General features: G+C 47.7%; 1 protein-coding gene across 3 annotated transcripts in view; it reads right to left on the bottom strand.

The window, feature by feature from the left end:
- Nucleotides 1-15,636, bottom strand: part of LOC133904086 (uncharacterized) — a 43,326-nt gene that overhangs the window by 12,798 nt on the left and 14,892 nt on the right. The gene's annotated exons all lie outside the window — the stretch shown is intronic.

The raw sequence follows: 15,636 nt of genomic DNA, 5'->3' as shown, positions 1-15,636 counted from the left end.
TTTTAGCAAGAGTATTAGTAGCAATATTAAACAGGAAGGAAGACAAAAGATCACCTTGTCTAACACCTTTTTTCTTTGAAAATAAGATCCAATTTTACCATTTATTTTGATACTGAGGGTACCTTGGATAACTACTTCTTTCACTCAATGACACTTTTTCTCATTGAACCCTCTTTGATCAAGACATGTGAAAAGAAACTCCCAATTGCTCAAGCTACTCGAGAAACTAGTCAGCAGCACTACTCGAGAAGTAAACCCTTTCTCAAGCTTCCTGCGAGATGATGCACCAATGTTTGTACCTATCGTTGCGTTAATCTACTTTTATTGGAGTGATGTGGGCTTATCGCCTTATCCCTGAATGGACGTTCGGCATGTTGATCCACGAGTGGAAAGGTGTGCTTATCGATTGGTTTTCCTAGTGCCACGGTACATACTACTATCAGTAGGCAGAGATTAACATTTTATTGTTCCTTTTAATTCCTCGTTTGAGAGAAGAAAAAATACTATTATATTCATCTGATTAGAAACTATCAAAACTAAACCAAATCAAAAGGATGATAAAAATCGAGGGGAGGGATTTGCTTAGATTTTATAAAAAAAAAAGCTAAAGAAACGAAAATAATCATGGAGCATATGATTTTGCTCCAAGAATCACAGCCCACAGCGCAGATCCACGACAACGACGCTGACATTGTTGGCAGAACTCGGCGCTCCGTCGGGCCAGCGCTAGCTTCACCAACAGCATGGCCGCGTCGGAGCACGCCTTGTCGGACTCCGCCTTGGTGATGCCCTTCACCGCCACGGATCCGTTACCCTTCATCGTGCATCCTGTCCTGGCACATCGTTGCAACCTATAGTAATAACACGAACCTGCGATCAGCATACAGAACTTTGCCCATAAATATAAATCTTGCTACTGTAGATATTAATCCTGACAAGTATGTTTTGGGTACTAAGCCCACGTGACCTTGTGTTGTGTAAGACATGTGTAATAAGAAGTCTGTAGAAAGGGCACGTATGTTTCCTGATCTGACTAAGCTAGTTATTTTATTAGCATTATATATATATATACTAGAGTCTTCTCCTCTAAACTGTAACTGAAGAAGCAAAGTATACAACCAGAAAAAAGTTTCCCCAAGTGTGTGTTAGCTTGCTTGATCGATCCTGAGCTTAGAAGCCAACAAGTGGTATTCAGAGCTTGGTAAAGAGGTGGCGACTAGTGTTGCATGCCCAAGTATCAACCGGCGGCAGGCAATATGTCCAAAGGTTCGGAGGTGAAGGAGAGATCCGTCATGCTTCAGTACCCGATGCTGACCAAGTGCAACTTCTCAGCATGGAGCATCAAGATGGAGGCATTCATGGATGCACTGGGTCTTTGGGATACTATAGAGCCCGCTGATTCGAAATGAGTTGTGTTGATCAGCGGAAGGACAAGATGGTGAGGGCTGCCATTGTTCAAGCTATCCCTGAAGACACCTTTTTCTTGCTGCAGAGAAGAAGACTGCAAAAGAAGTTTGGGAGGCCCTTAAAACCATGTTCCTTGGAGCCGACCGTGTCATGCAAGCTCAAATTCAAACGCTGAAAGATGAACTTGAAGCGCTGCATATGAAGAGTTGGGTGGATGAATTTGCTGGGAAGATGTGTACTCTGGCAGCAAGAATCAGAGAGTTGGGTGAAGCACTGAAGGATGATTATGTGGTGACAAGGATGCTGTGTTCACTACCAAACAAATTTCTCCCCATCGTGACTACAATCAAGCAATTTGCTGATCTGAAGGTCATATCGATGGAAGAATTAATTGGTCGTCTCCACACGTATGAGGAGCACTTGAGGAACGGTGATGATGGGGATGATGAACACCTTTTGCTCACCAAGGCTGAGTGGCAGTCTTGGATGAAGAAAGGTGGTGGTGATTCTTCTTTTGGTTCAAAGTCGCATGACGGCTTTCGTAGCCGTGGTCGCGGCAACTATCGTGGTAGAGGCCGTGGGCGTGGCCAGGGAGGTTGTGGAACCAGCAGTACACTACACCAAGAAAGTAACACCTCGCATGGATTTGGTGTTAACAAAGATAGAAGCAAGGATCAGTGTTATAACTGCGGAAAATTGGGGCACCATGCTAAAGATTGCCGCAGTAAGCATCACTGTGAGCAGTCTAATATCATTCATGCCCAAGAGGATGAACCAGCATTGCCATTGTCTGTGTACGAGGAGCAAGCACCAAAGATGGTAATGTTAAATGAGGAAAAGTTGGTTCCAAAGCTTCGCCTTGAAGAAGAAGATGTTCAGATTCAGCCTGAGGTATGATACCTCAACAATGGCACAATCAATCATATGACAAGACAACGAACCAAGTTCAAGGAGTTTGATGACGGAATTTGCGGCCAAGTGCGTTTTGGTGATGGTTCAGTAGTGCAGATCAAAGGAAAGGGCTCCATCCTGTTCGAATGTAAGAATGGTGAGCATCGCTTACTTCCTGATGAGTATTATATACCAAGCTTGTGCAACAATATTATTAGTCTTGGATAGTTGACTGAACAAGGCAGTAGGATAGTGTTAGAAGGATTGTTTTTGAGAATGTATGATAAAAACAAAAACCTCTTGATGAAAGTCAGACGATCTGCCAACCGGCTGTATAAATTACTGCTGCATACTTGTGATCCTATCTGTTTAATGGCAAGCTTGGATGATCCGGCATGGCTATGGCATGCACGGCTCAAACATCTGAATTTTCATGCACTTAAGTTCATGTCTGAGAAAGGATTGGTCTCTGGCCTACCAAGAATAGATCATCCCACTCAGCTTTGTGAGGGTTGTTTGGTCGCAAAGCATGCTAGAACTCCATTCCCTGCATTTGCAAGTTTCAGATCTCAGAGGAAGCTTGAATTGGTACATGCTGATATTTGTGGTCCGATCACTCCGAGCACATTAGCTGGTAACAAGTATTTCTTACTTCTAGTTGATGACTTTACTCGTATAATATGGGTGTATGTTATCAAGGCAAAAAGTGATGCATTTGAGGCCTTCAAGAAATTTAAAGCTCTAGCTGAAAATGAATGTGACCACAAGATCAAGGTGCTGAGAACTGATCTTGGAGGGGAGTTCTTATCCCATCAGTTCACGAAATTTTGTGAGAAAGAGGGAATTCAGCGACACCTCACAGCTCCATAGACACAACAGCAAAACGGTGTTGTGGAAAGAAGGAATCAGTCTGTATTGGAGATGGCAAGAAGCTTGCTCAAAACTATGAAGATTCCAGGAAAAATGTGGGGTGAGGCAATAAGACATGTTGTGTATATCCTTAACCGTGTGTCAACTAAAGCTCTCACTGGTATGACACCTTTTGAAACATGGACAAAAAGGAAGCCACATGTGGGGCATTTGAGGGTGTTTGGTTGTGTAGCGCATGTTAAAATTCCTAGCATTAGCGTATACACCAAGAAACTTGTTGCCCGGAGTATTGCTATGATATATCTTGGAGTAGAACCAGGGAGCAAGGCTTATCGTCTTTATGATCCTCAAAATCATAAAATCCATATTAGCAGGGATGTGGTATTTTAAGAAGGAAGACAATGGGATTAGAATAAACTGAATGCAGCTAACATTGACTATTATGTAGAATTTTCTATTATTGAAGATGCAAGTGATACAAATGTGGAAAACAACTCAGATGGTGCTGGGGTTCTAGAACCTAAACATATGAATTTCACTGAGGCCTCACCACAATCACAAGGTGTGGTGAGCTCAGTATCTCCAGCAAGTTCAGCAACTACATCGACAACAGTATCTACTCCCTCATCAAGTTATCCTGAAGATGAAGAATCAACAAAATTTGGCTCCCTTACTGAAATTTATGCAAGAACTCAAGAAGTAGAAACTAATGATGAATTATCTCTATTGGCAACTGAGGAACAAATATCATATCAAGAAGCTGCACGTGAAGAAAAGTGGCAAGATGCCATGAAACAAGAATTTGACGCTATAGAAAAGAACAAGACCTGGAAGTTGACTGAATTACCACCTGGACATAAACCCATTAATGTAAAGTGGGTCTACAGATTGAAGAAGGATCCTGATGGTAAAGTAATTAAACATAAAGAAAGGCTCGTGGCAAAGGGTTATGTGCAGCAAAAAGGGATTGATTATGAGGAGGTATTCGCTCCAATAACAAGGATTGAAATAGTGAGACTCTTCAATGGTCTCTTGGCATAACACGGATGGAAATTGCGTCATCTTGATGTCAAATTGGCTTTCTTGAATGGCAACCTGCAAGAAGAAGTATATGTCCAACAACCAGAAGGGTTTGTGAAAAAAGGACAAGAGGACAAGGTATACAAACTGTCGAAGGCACTCTATTGATTGCATCAGGCACCTAGGGCATGGAATGTTCGCCTTGACAAGAGTTTGACAAATATGGGTTTTGTGAAGTGTCCTCAAGAGCAAGCCATGTATAAGAGAAGCCATAGTGTAGAAACTCTTATTGTTGGTGTTTATGTAGATGATCTGCTAGTCACTAGAACAAGCAACAAAGAAATCAAAGAATTTAAGCTGCAGATGATGAAAGAGTTCGAAATGAGTGACTTAGGTCTGCTCTCTTACTATCTTGGCATTGAGGTGGAGCAATCAAAACATGGGATCAAACTCAAGCAGTCATCATATGCTAGAAAGATTTTGCAGCAAACAAGCATGGAGGAGTGCAATCCCACTAGTTACCCCATGGATGCAAATCTGAAACTCGGCAAGGATGAAGAAGGCAAACCAGTGAATGCAACAGGATATAGGTGCATAGTTGGATGCGTAAGATACTTGACAAATACACGACCAGATCTCGCTTATTCGGTTGGAGTGGTAAGCAGATTTATGCAAAGACCAAGAAGTTTACATCTACAAGTTGTAAGACAAATCCTTAGGTTTGTGAAAGGCACAATTGACTTTGGTTTGATGTATGCAAAAGTAGCAGCAAAAGAGGTGTTAACTGGGTATAAGTATAGTGATAGCTTTCTTGCTGGTGATATAGTTGACAGGAAGAACACTAGTGGGTAAGTGTTTTACTTCCTTGGAAATATAGTAGCATGGCCTTCACAGAAGCAAAGAAGTGTTGCTTTGTCATCATGTGAAGCAGAATTCATGGCAGCTACTGGAGCAGCATGTCAAGGCATTTGGCTCAGAAGGTTGTTAACTGAGTTGACTTGAGAAACATCAAAGCCAATCACACTATGCGTCGATAACAAGTCAGCCATTGAATTGATGAAAAATCCCAATATTTCATGGAAGAAGCAAACATATTGATACTCATTTCCATTTCATCTGTGAATGTGTTGAGAAAGGACTGATTATTGTCAAGCATGTTTGTACTGAAGACCAGAGAGCTGACATCCTCACAAAAGCACTTCCAAGAGTTGAGTTCCGCAAGATGTGTGATCTGTTGGGAGTGAAAAATTTCAACTAGACAGTGTTAGGATTAGAGGGGAGAGTGTAGATATTAATCATGACAGGTATGTTTTGTGTACTAAGCATATTGGTCCATGTGACCTTGTGTTGTGTAAGACATGTGTAATAGGAAGAAGTCTGTAGAAGGAGCACGTATGTTTCCTGAGCTGGCTAAACTTGATATTTTATTAGCATTATATATGTATACAAGAGTCTTCTCGTTTGAACTATAACTGAAGAAGCAGAGTATACAATGCGTTAGCTTGCTTGATCAATCGTGAGCATAGAAGCCAATAGCTACATGTCCATATATGAGTGTCACGTTTGCCGTATGTGTGAGCAGCCGTGGCTGTCAAAGACGTCGAAGAAGTGGTGCTTGCTGGTACTAGGCAGGAAGTCCGACCTGATGGAGATGGCGTCCTCCATCTCGCGGCGGCGGCTGCAGACGGAGGCGAACACGAACCTCGGCAACCTCTCCGGCGAGGCCAACTGCTCGGAGTCTGAGCCAGCATCAGGGCACGGACCGAACACCGTGCGTGCTAGCCTCTGCCGCTTGCCCACACGGAATGTCCTCCGCGACCGGTGGCTCGAGGTCACTCCCGATGCGGAATCACCTCATCTCCAACCTACGACGCCTCCTCTCTAGCATCGAGGAGGCGATGGCCACGGCGGCGACGGCCATGGCGGAGACTGCAACCGTGGTCGCGGCGGTGGCCGGCGTGGACTTGGCTTCCTCGCAACAGATCTCGGCCATTGGCAACAAGAGCAAGTAGCTGTCTCCCACGAAGGCATGGACGTAAAGGCGCGTCACGCAAGCCCAAGCCTCCCTAGATATTTTCTCTGGCCGCCCAGCACGTCGCCGTCGTCCACGGAAATTCGTGAGGTCTAAACGGTGAGCTGCGTGATCGACCGCTCTGATAGCATCATGAGGGCGGAGGAGGAGCTGTGTAGTGCGGTGTTCGTCATGATCACTGGCACCAAACCTCCTGTCACCCCCCGCCTGGCTAACAAGGCCATTGCCGCCTATTAGTATGTAATAATTAATCCTTGCATGTTCAATTTTGGGTCCGTTATGGTAGTAATGGGCGTGTCAGTAAAGAAGTTTTTAATTCAGCAATCAAGTAGTTCGGTTAGTGTTAGCATGGCAGGAGAAAACGGCCGTGTGGGATGGCACATGATCTTCCTTCATGCGTAGTTATTTCAGCCTTCATGGCATGTCTTTATTAGTATGTAATTTCCCTATAAATTGCTGTTCAATCAAAGGAAAAGCTGCACTATGTCGTAGCACAAAAATTCCTGGGGTTTTCCTGCTCGTGTGTGTGTTCTTGAGAAGGCTTTCCAACATTTGGTACCAAAGCCTGTGTTGTTGATTCAAGGGCAGCTAGGTTGTCGTGGGCTCCTAGGGGTGCGTAGTCGAGAACTCCTCCATGCTGAGGACGCCGCTTACCATCACCTCCTCCACACCGGCCACGGCACCGTGACGATGGTGGCCGCGAGGTGGTCGTGCAGCGCGTCGTCAAGGAGGCATCGGGTTCGGTGGTCTACCCCATGCTCACACAAACGAACTACATCGAGTGGGCGCTCCTGATGAGGGTGAACCTGCAGGCACAAGGCCTTTGGGAAGCAATCGAACCCGACGACGGTGACTACCGCAACAATAGGCTGGCGCTGTCCACCATTTTCTCTGCACCGTGCCGTCGGAGGTGTTGTCCACTCTTGCCATCAAGGACACCGCCAAGGACGCTTGGGATGCGATCAACACGAAGCTGCGATGCGAGCTTGGCGAGGTCGAGTTCAAGGATGGTGAGTCCATCGACGACTTTGCCATGAGGATCACAAGCCTCGCCAACAACCTTCGAGTACTGGGGGACAGAGTCATTGATGTTGAGGTGGTGAGAAAATTTCTGCAGGTCATTCCAGAATGTCTCCAGCAGGTCGCCATCTTCATCGATACCCTCCTTGATCTGAGCATGATCTCGATCGATGAGGTGACCGGTCGCTTGTGCGCTGTGGAGCAGAGGTACAAGCTCAGCTCTACGGGTGGTAATGGCAGGCAGAAGCTACTCCTCACTGAGGAGGACTAGCTAGCTCGCATGAAGAAGCGTGATGGCAAAGGAGGATCCAGTAGTAGCAGCAATGGAGGCTTCCATTGTCATCATGGCAAGAACCGTGGGAGTGGGCGCGACAATGGGCCACGCGATGGCAACGCCAACACGTCTGGACAAGGAGGTGGCCGGGACCAATGTTGGAACTGCGGCAAATATGGCCATTGAGCCAAGGATTGCCACAACAAGTCGAAGCGGGCCGAGGCCCACCTGACATAGGGCAACGACGATGAGCCCACGCTTTTGATTGCCAAGGCTTGTGTCGCATCACCCGGCACGTCCACTCCGCAGGTGGTCGAGGTGAAGGTATTCGCACAACTAGATCAAGAGGAGGACCACGACGATCGGATGTGGTACCTCGACACCAGTGCCACGAACCACTTGACCGGGTCACGCGCTGCCTTCTCCGAGATCGACTTCAGAATCCGAGGCACTGTCAAGTTCGGTGACGGCTCCATCATCAACATCGAGGGGCGCGGCACGATCTTGTTTGCCTGCAAGACCAGTGAGCACCGGACGCTCACATGGGTGTACTTCATTCCCCGGCTCACCACCAACATCATCAGCATCAGCCAGCTTGATGAGAACGGCTGCAAGGTGCTGGTCGACGGTGGCATCCTACAGATCTGGGACACGGATCGACGATTGCTAGCGAGGGTGAGGCGCTCCCCCAACAGGTTGTACATGCTCAGCCTTGACATTGCGCGACCGGTGTGTTTGTCGGCAAGAGGCTCAGAGGAGGCATGACACTGGCACGCAAAGTACGGGCACCTTAGCTTCCAGTCCCTGCGCATGCTCTCCAAGTAGGCCACGGTGTGAGGGCTGCCACGGATTGATCACATTGATCAAGTCTGCGATTGAAGCAGAGGCGAGCATCCTTCCCCAAGCTGGCGAAGTATTGTGCGGAGCACGTCCTCGACCTTGTGTACGGCGACCTCTGTGGGCCGATCATGCAAACGATACCTAGCGGCAACCGCTACTTCCTGCTGGTGGTGGATGACTTGAGCCGCTATATGTGGCTCAGTCTCCTCGCGAGCAAGGAACGAGATCCAGCGGCAATCAAGCGGTTCCAGGCCATGGTAGAGGTGGAGTCAGGAAGTAAGCTAAAGGTACTCCGCACCGACTGTGGCGGTGAGTTCACTTTGGTGGATTTTGGCGAATACTGCGCCGAGCACGGCGTGCAACGATAGCTCACAACTCCCTATTCTCCGCAACAAAACGGAGTCGTTGAGTGCCGTAATCAGACGGTGGTCGCCATGGCCCGAAGCATGCTGAAGGCAAAGGGTGTTCCAGGAACATTCTGGGGTGAGGCCGTCTCCACCACCATCTTCATCCTCAACTATGCATCAACTTGAAGCATCGATGGCAAGACTCCATACGAGGCATGGCATGGCGTGCGGCCAGCGGTGCACTTCCTTCGCACTTTTGGTTGCATCGCGCATGTCAAGAACATGAAGCCCCACCTGAAGAAACTGGACGACCGCAGTAGCCTGATGGTCTTCGTCGGCTACGAGAGTGGCTCCAAGGCATACCGGGTGTATGACCCCGTCAGCAAGCATGTGCATGTGACACGCGATGTCATCTTTGATGAGGCGGCATAGTGGGACTGGAGCAGCCATGGTGAGGTTGATGCGGTGAGCACAGGAGAGCCATTCACCATGGAGTACACTACGGTGTATGCACCAAGGGAAGCAGACATCGACGACATGCCTAGCCACCAGGAGTCTCCGCAGGCGCCAGGCAACGTGCGTGCAACAACACCAAGTGCGGTGAACACGGCAACACATGTGGCGCTGAGCGTAATGGAGTTTGCATCGCCACCGGCACACCCAGAGGAGTACCTCGACGTCGACCACGACAACGCTCCACTCCGGTTTTGCACCATTGACAACATCCTCGGGCCAGTCTCACCCCGTGGGCTCACGCCGCGTGAACTGCACTTCATCACAGCAGATGAGCCAGCCTCATTCTAGGAGGCTGAACAGGAGGAGTGTTGGCGAAAGGCAATGCTTGAAGAGATGAAATCAATCGAGGACAATGGCACATGGGAGCTTGTCGACCCTCCTGCTGGCCATCAACCGATCGGGCTCAAGTGGGTCTTCAAGGTCAAGCGTGATGAACACGGCGCCATCGTCAAGCACAAGGCACGACTTGTTGCCAAGGGGTACGTGTAGCGAGCTGGCATCGACTTTGCTGAAGTCTTCGCTCCAGTGGCGCGCATGGAGTCGATTCGTGCACTACTTGCTGTGGTGGTGCACAAGGGCTGGCAAGTTCATCACATGGACATAAAGAGAGCGTTCCTGAATGGAATCCTAACCGAGGAGATGTACGTGGCTCTGCCGCTTGGGTTCATCCTCGACAGCAGCGAGAACAAGGTGCTTCAACTCCACAAGGCACTGTACGGCCTGCGCTAGGAACCCAGGGCATGGAATGCCAAGCTCGATGCCACCCTTGTTGCTCTTGGGTTCTCCAGGAGCGCCTCCGAGCATGCGGTGTACACTCGCGGCAACGGCACGCGACGGGTGGTTGTCAGAGTGTACGTCGATGATCTCATCATCACAGGCACCGAGGTCGACAACATTCACGCGTTCAAGGCCGAGATGATGAACAAGTTCAAGATGAGAGACCTCAGGTTGTTGTCCTACTACCTCGACATTGAAGTGAAGCAAGAACCGAGCGGCATCTCACTGTGCCAATCGGCCTATGCACTCAAAGTGCTTGAGAAGAGCAGGATGACCGACTGCAATAGCTGCCTGATGCCCATGGAGGCTCGGTTGAAGCACAGCAAGTCAAGCTCAAGCCCGTTGGTGGACGCCACGTTCTACCAGAGCATCATCGGTAGTGTTCGCTACCTGGTAAACACGCGCTCGGACATTGCTTACACGGTGAGCTACACTAGCCGGTTCATGGAGGAACCGCATGAAGAACACCTGACTGCGGTAAAGCACATACTACAATATGTCACCAGGACACACAACTATGGCGTTCACTATGCAAAGAAGGGAGATGACAAGCTGGTACTGATCGGCTTCAGTGATAGTGACATGGCCGGCGACGTCGACAATAGGAGGAGCACCACAGGAGTGTTCTTCTTCCTTGGAGGCAACCCCATCACCTGGCAATCACAAAAATAGCGGGTGTTGGCACTGTCATCCTGCGAGGCAAAGTACATTGCTGCGGCTACCGTGGCATGTCAGGGTGTTTGGTTGGCGCGACTGCTGAGCAACCTCCTCGGCTCAGAGTCCGATGCCCTGATGCTCAAGGTGCACAGCATGTCTGCGATTACTTTGATCAAGAATCCCGTCTTCCATGACCGGAGCAAGGACATCGACACTCGATTTCACTTCATCCAAGAGTGCGTTGATGGAGGAAAAATCGTCCTCGGGCACACTCATACAGAGGATCAGCTCACGGATGTTCTCACGAAGCCACTCGGCCATGTCAAGTTCTTGGAACAGCGCACGAAGATCGGCGTCGTTGTGATTCCAGGTGAATCGGGCAAGTCTTAGGGGGGCATAATGACAAATAATTAATCCTTGCATGTTCAGTTTTGGGCCCGTTATGGTAGTAATGGGCGCGTCAGTAAAGGAGTTTTTAATTCAGCAATCAAGTAGTTCGGTTAGTGGCAGCATGGCAGAAGAAAACGGCCATGTGGGATGGCACACGATCTTCCTTCATGCATAGTTATTTCAGCCTTCATGGCATGTCTTTATTAGTATGTAATTTCCCTATAAATTGTTGTTCAATCAAAGGAAAAGCTGCACTGTGTCGTAGCACAAAAATTCCTGGGGTTTTCCTGCTCGTGTGTGTGTTCTTGAGCAGGCTTTCCAACACCGCCCACTTCAATGTTGCCAGCGACAGCCTCGCCATCAACCACTCGGCCCCGGAGGACTTCCTCCTCCTACTCCCCGATGAGGCTACGGCGCGCCAAGTCCTCAATGGCGGTCGACCTGTCTACACAGCCTTGTTCAGTGCGCTGATCAAAGCCATGGACGCGCCAAGCGCACGCCTCTGGTCGGTCCTTGCTCTACCACGTCAACATCTCCCTGAATGGAATCCCATTCCACGTGTGGTACTTAGGCATGGACTCTTAGCTGTTGCTCTCCGATCGGACTCAGTCCAGATCGTGCGCTATTGTAGAGAGTTGTTCACTCTTTGCAGTAGCCACTTAATTGCAGAGGATCCCAATCCCCAAGAAATTGGGAAGGAGACGACGAATGATAAGCACGAGCTTCTGTAGCACAGTGACCGTCAGATCCAGGCATCAACGATGGAGATCTTCATTGATGCAAGAACCTCTAGGGCTAGTTTGGATAAAGGAAAATAGGTGGGGGAGATAGTGATTGGGTTAGGAGTGAAAGGAAAATGAAGGATCGAGATATAAGAGGATAGAAGAATAAAAGGTTTAAATTTTCCATCTCGTTTTCCTATCCTGGTCCCTATTTCCCAATTGACAAACACCACCCTAGGGTTTACGTGCGATGGCCAGGAATTACTCCTGCCTGACCCACAGGCCCCGCCTTCACAGAATTTACTCGTTTCATCACTATGTTTATTAGTGAAGGGATTAAAATTTATGATTATCGGTTACATGTATTTACATATTTGTTGGTGGGTCAGTATGTTAATTATTCCATGGGAAACTGGGAGTTAGTAGGAGGAGAAGTCCTTGGTCTTCTCTTTATTCAGGATTTAGGGTCAAGGTGGGCCTGATGGTAAAGAGAGCCCGAGGTGGGTCCCAGGCATGTGCATGTGGGCGACATGTGTCAGGCCCTAGATTCGCTCACGCGGGCGGGGCGGGTTGGGGCCGTGTCGCATCTGGAGCTTCTATTCTTGGTGGAAAATTCTAGATAAGCCCTTGAAGGGACATTTTGCTATCTTTTCTATAAACGGAAGGTGACCGTGCGTGATCGATGTGCTGTTAAACCTTTAGAAAAGATCTGGATTAGATTCTTCAATCATAGTCATCATAGATCTTGGCAATTTTACCTCGATGATAGTATATGATATGTAAAAACTCATCGTGCCATGGTCCTCGTGTCATGGACATCTATGTACAATGTCTAGGCAATGGCCAATGAGCGATATGTCAAGGGAAGTGTTGGGCAGTCGGTAACTTGGACGGCTAGTTGGACTCTACTAACAAATCATGCTCTACCTGTCAGTACCATCTGAATCAAATATAGTCTTATAATAATATACTATAGGGGGACGACTAGACGAGCAACCCTAGTAGCAATGCGTTGCAGGATGGATGTGTCTAAGGAAAGCAGCCTAGATGATGAATCGGATTCGTTCAAGTTGACGTTTATCTGAGCCGAAGGCGAGCAACAACCAATACATGGACCTACATGGACTAGTCCTAGTTGATGTCATGGATGAACGCCGACACCCACGACACCGTGCTGGGCTTGAGGGCATCGTCGACATTGTGGACGCCGGCACGCTTGTTCCTTTACAGCTACCACCGGGAGGTCCGGCTCCTTGCTCGCCCCATCTGTGTCCTGATGCCCGCGCTCAAGGTCCGCGATGTGGGGCGCCACTGCGTGGTGTGCATGGAGGAGCCAGCTGCGTGCAGCTACAAAGCGTTGATCGATCACGGGTGTTTCTTCGCAAAGGAGCCATTCCACATTATCCATCAGCGTCACAGATGTTGGATTGAGGGCATGTTTGGTAGAACTCCCGGAGTGGAATCAGGGGAGCTCTGCCAAACAGCAATTTTTAGTTTTTAGCTCCCAGAGTGATTCTGTGGGAGTGATTTCCTAAAATGAACTAGATGATGAGAGCTAAAAAAATAGATTCCTCTGATTCACTTCCCACACATAATCATTTTCTGGATAGAGTTTACCCTAAAGAGTTACTAGAGAATCACTTTCAGCTACAAAATCATTTTCCTCAAAGAATCACTCCCTCAAGAGAATTTAGATAAGAGGGAGCACTACCAAACAAGCCCTGAACCACGGATGGGTACAAACTGTCCAATCTCACTTTTGTGATGTTTACATCCAAATACTTCAATAAGTATTGGATTACAAGTTCTTGCAATCAAGTCCTTCCCCGTTATATTTCACATCCCGTTCTCTTTTCCTTAGTTGCCCTCATCGATCCCCCGACATCTTGCAGAAGGGGTCACCATCCCATTTATGACGTGCGCCTCCTCCAGCGACCAACCACCACCTCTTTCCCATTAGTCGTCACCTCCTGCTGCCATCGTTTCCTCCCACCACTCTCCCCATCGCGATCTACAGAAGACACTGCACGCCTCCGTAGCAGCCATCGCCACCAGATCAAGGTCCCTCGTCACCGGGTCATTATCCTCTCCGGCTAGATCGAGCCCCAGGTGGCCAATCTTACCCGTGCTCGTGCAACTCCTCTTCCTCGACCTCGTGCAACTCTCGGCAGGGACCCTACTTATGTCGCCTGTGGACGAGGTGAGGTGACTCGACAAGGAGCCACTCGCGATGAGTGTGGTGGTGTCAGCTCACTGCCAACGTGAGCAGAGCAGAAGGAGGTGGCATGGGCCACTATAGCAACACGCTACTTCCTCTCCCCAAGCCGCTACAGAGTGAAGGAAAGGCTATGGCGACACGATGATTCAATGGGATGGAGGTAAAGGCAAGGCCAGTGGGAACGGGATGGATCGGAACGGAACAGTAGGCGCATGCCCGTGCGATCTGCACGCATTCGCCTCCTAGGCCCCTCACCTTCTCCTCCCTCCGCCTAGGTTGCTCGCCTCGGTCTGGCCGGGTGGAGGCCGGGAGGATAATGAAAGGAGGCAAGCGAGGCCCTACTCCGACACCGCCTCTGCACGCTGTCGCCTCTACCTCCCTCCTCACGCGCTGCAATGTCTTTCAACACGACTCCCATGCATGCCGCCTCACCCCCACACTTCCGTTGACATGCCATCTCTTCCAAGGTCCTGGACAGCGTTGCAGGACCATGGCACATTGAATGCTGGGCCTTCAGAACTGGCACAAATGTTCATTGCTCATTGGCGCTTAGCTGTTTAATCTTGTATTTTCAACAACAGTTAGCCGTGCAACATTGTGATCTTGGTGTGGTGGAGTGCTTAATGGCAGCAAGCCATGAATCACGCACATGTGATAGGCTGACAGCTTAAGAAATCATTCTTTTTGACAAACACCCCTCCCTGTTGCTGAAAAAGTTAGTCTTCTTTACCATCACAATCACACACACACACCCACCCCATGATATGTTGGTACAGAGCAATAATGTAGCTGTGGTGCTGCTAGCAAGATCACAAGACCATGCCATGTCATTACTGTAATACTATTGGAACAAAATTATTAAATATGCCATGGAATAATGGAGACAATTCTAATAATTGAACTCCTCACAATAACTACATTGTTTGCGTCCATAAGGGCTGGTCTCTATGATTTGTAGTCTTTGAAAGAAATTCTAATTACTTATGCCATATCCATTGCCTTTCAGTTCTCCAATACATTGTAAACAAAATAATAATGCTCCTCACTTATTAACAGCAATTGCACTACTGAAGTTCCTTTCTTGCAATACATCAGTACTAACGAACTTCCTTTCTTGTAATACAACAGTAGGCCTATGTTAATGATAACAAATCAAAGTAAAATGGTGTTATAAACTAGCGTATTGTTTAGTGATCATCAGAGATAAGCTAAACTATAGTTCAAGAAAAAAGAGTGAATTTACTAAAGGTGTATTTAAATAGAGTCAATTTAGGTTCACTAAAAGATAGTGCTAAATCAAAGCGATCTGCAAATCTGCAGTTATATTATTTTGATTCTACCTAACTTTTCCTTTTATTTATGTGTTTTAATCTTAACAAGTAGAAGATAAAAGTGCTTCAATCTAATCAGGAGCCTTTTAAGGAAATGGCATCATGCTTAACCTCAACTGTACATGTACGATGCAATTATCAACCATATATTAATATGTACTGATGCAACTTTAGACTTCAATTATAACAATTAAATTATCACAATACCTATGACCATGTCGTATGTTTGTATGAAACTTCATATGAGTACGTAGCCTACCGTTATATTTAAATATCAGACTCTGTTCAATTTAAATACTATGCATGATCCATATATGATTATGT

This window comes from Phragmites australis, chromosome 21, assembly GCF_958298935.1.
Source record: "Phragmites australis chromosome 21, lpPhrAust1.1, whole genome shotgun sequence".
In the NCBI taxonomy this organism is placed as follows: Eukaryota; Viridiplantae; Streptophyta; class Magnoliopsida; order Poales; family Poaceae; genus Phragmites; species Phragmites australis.
This window is presented reverse-complemented; position numbering and strand designations above follow the sequence as displayed.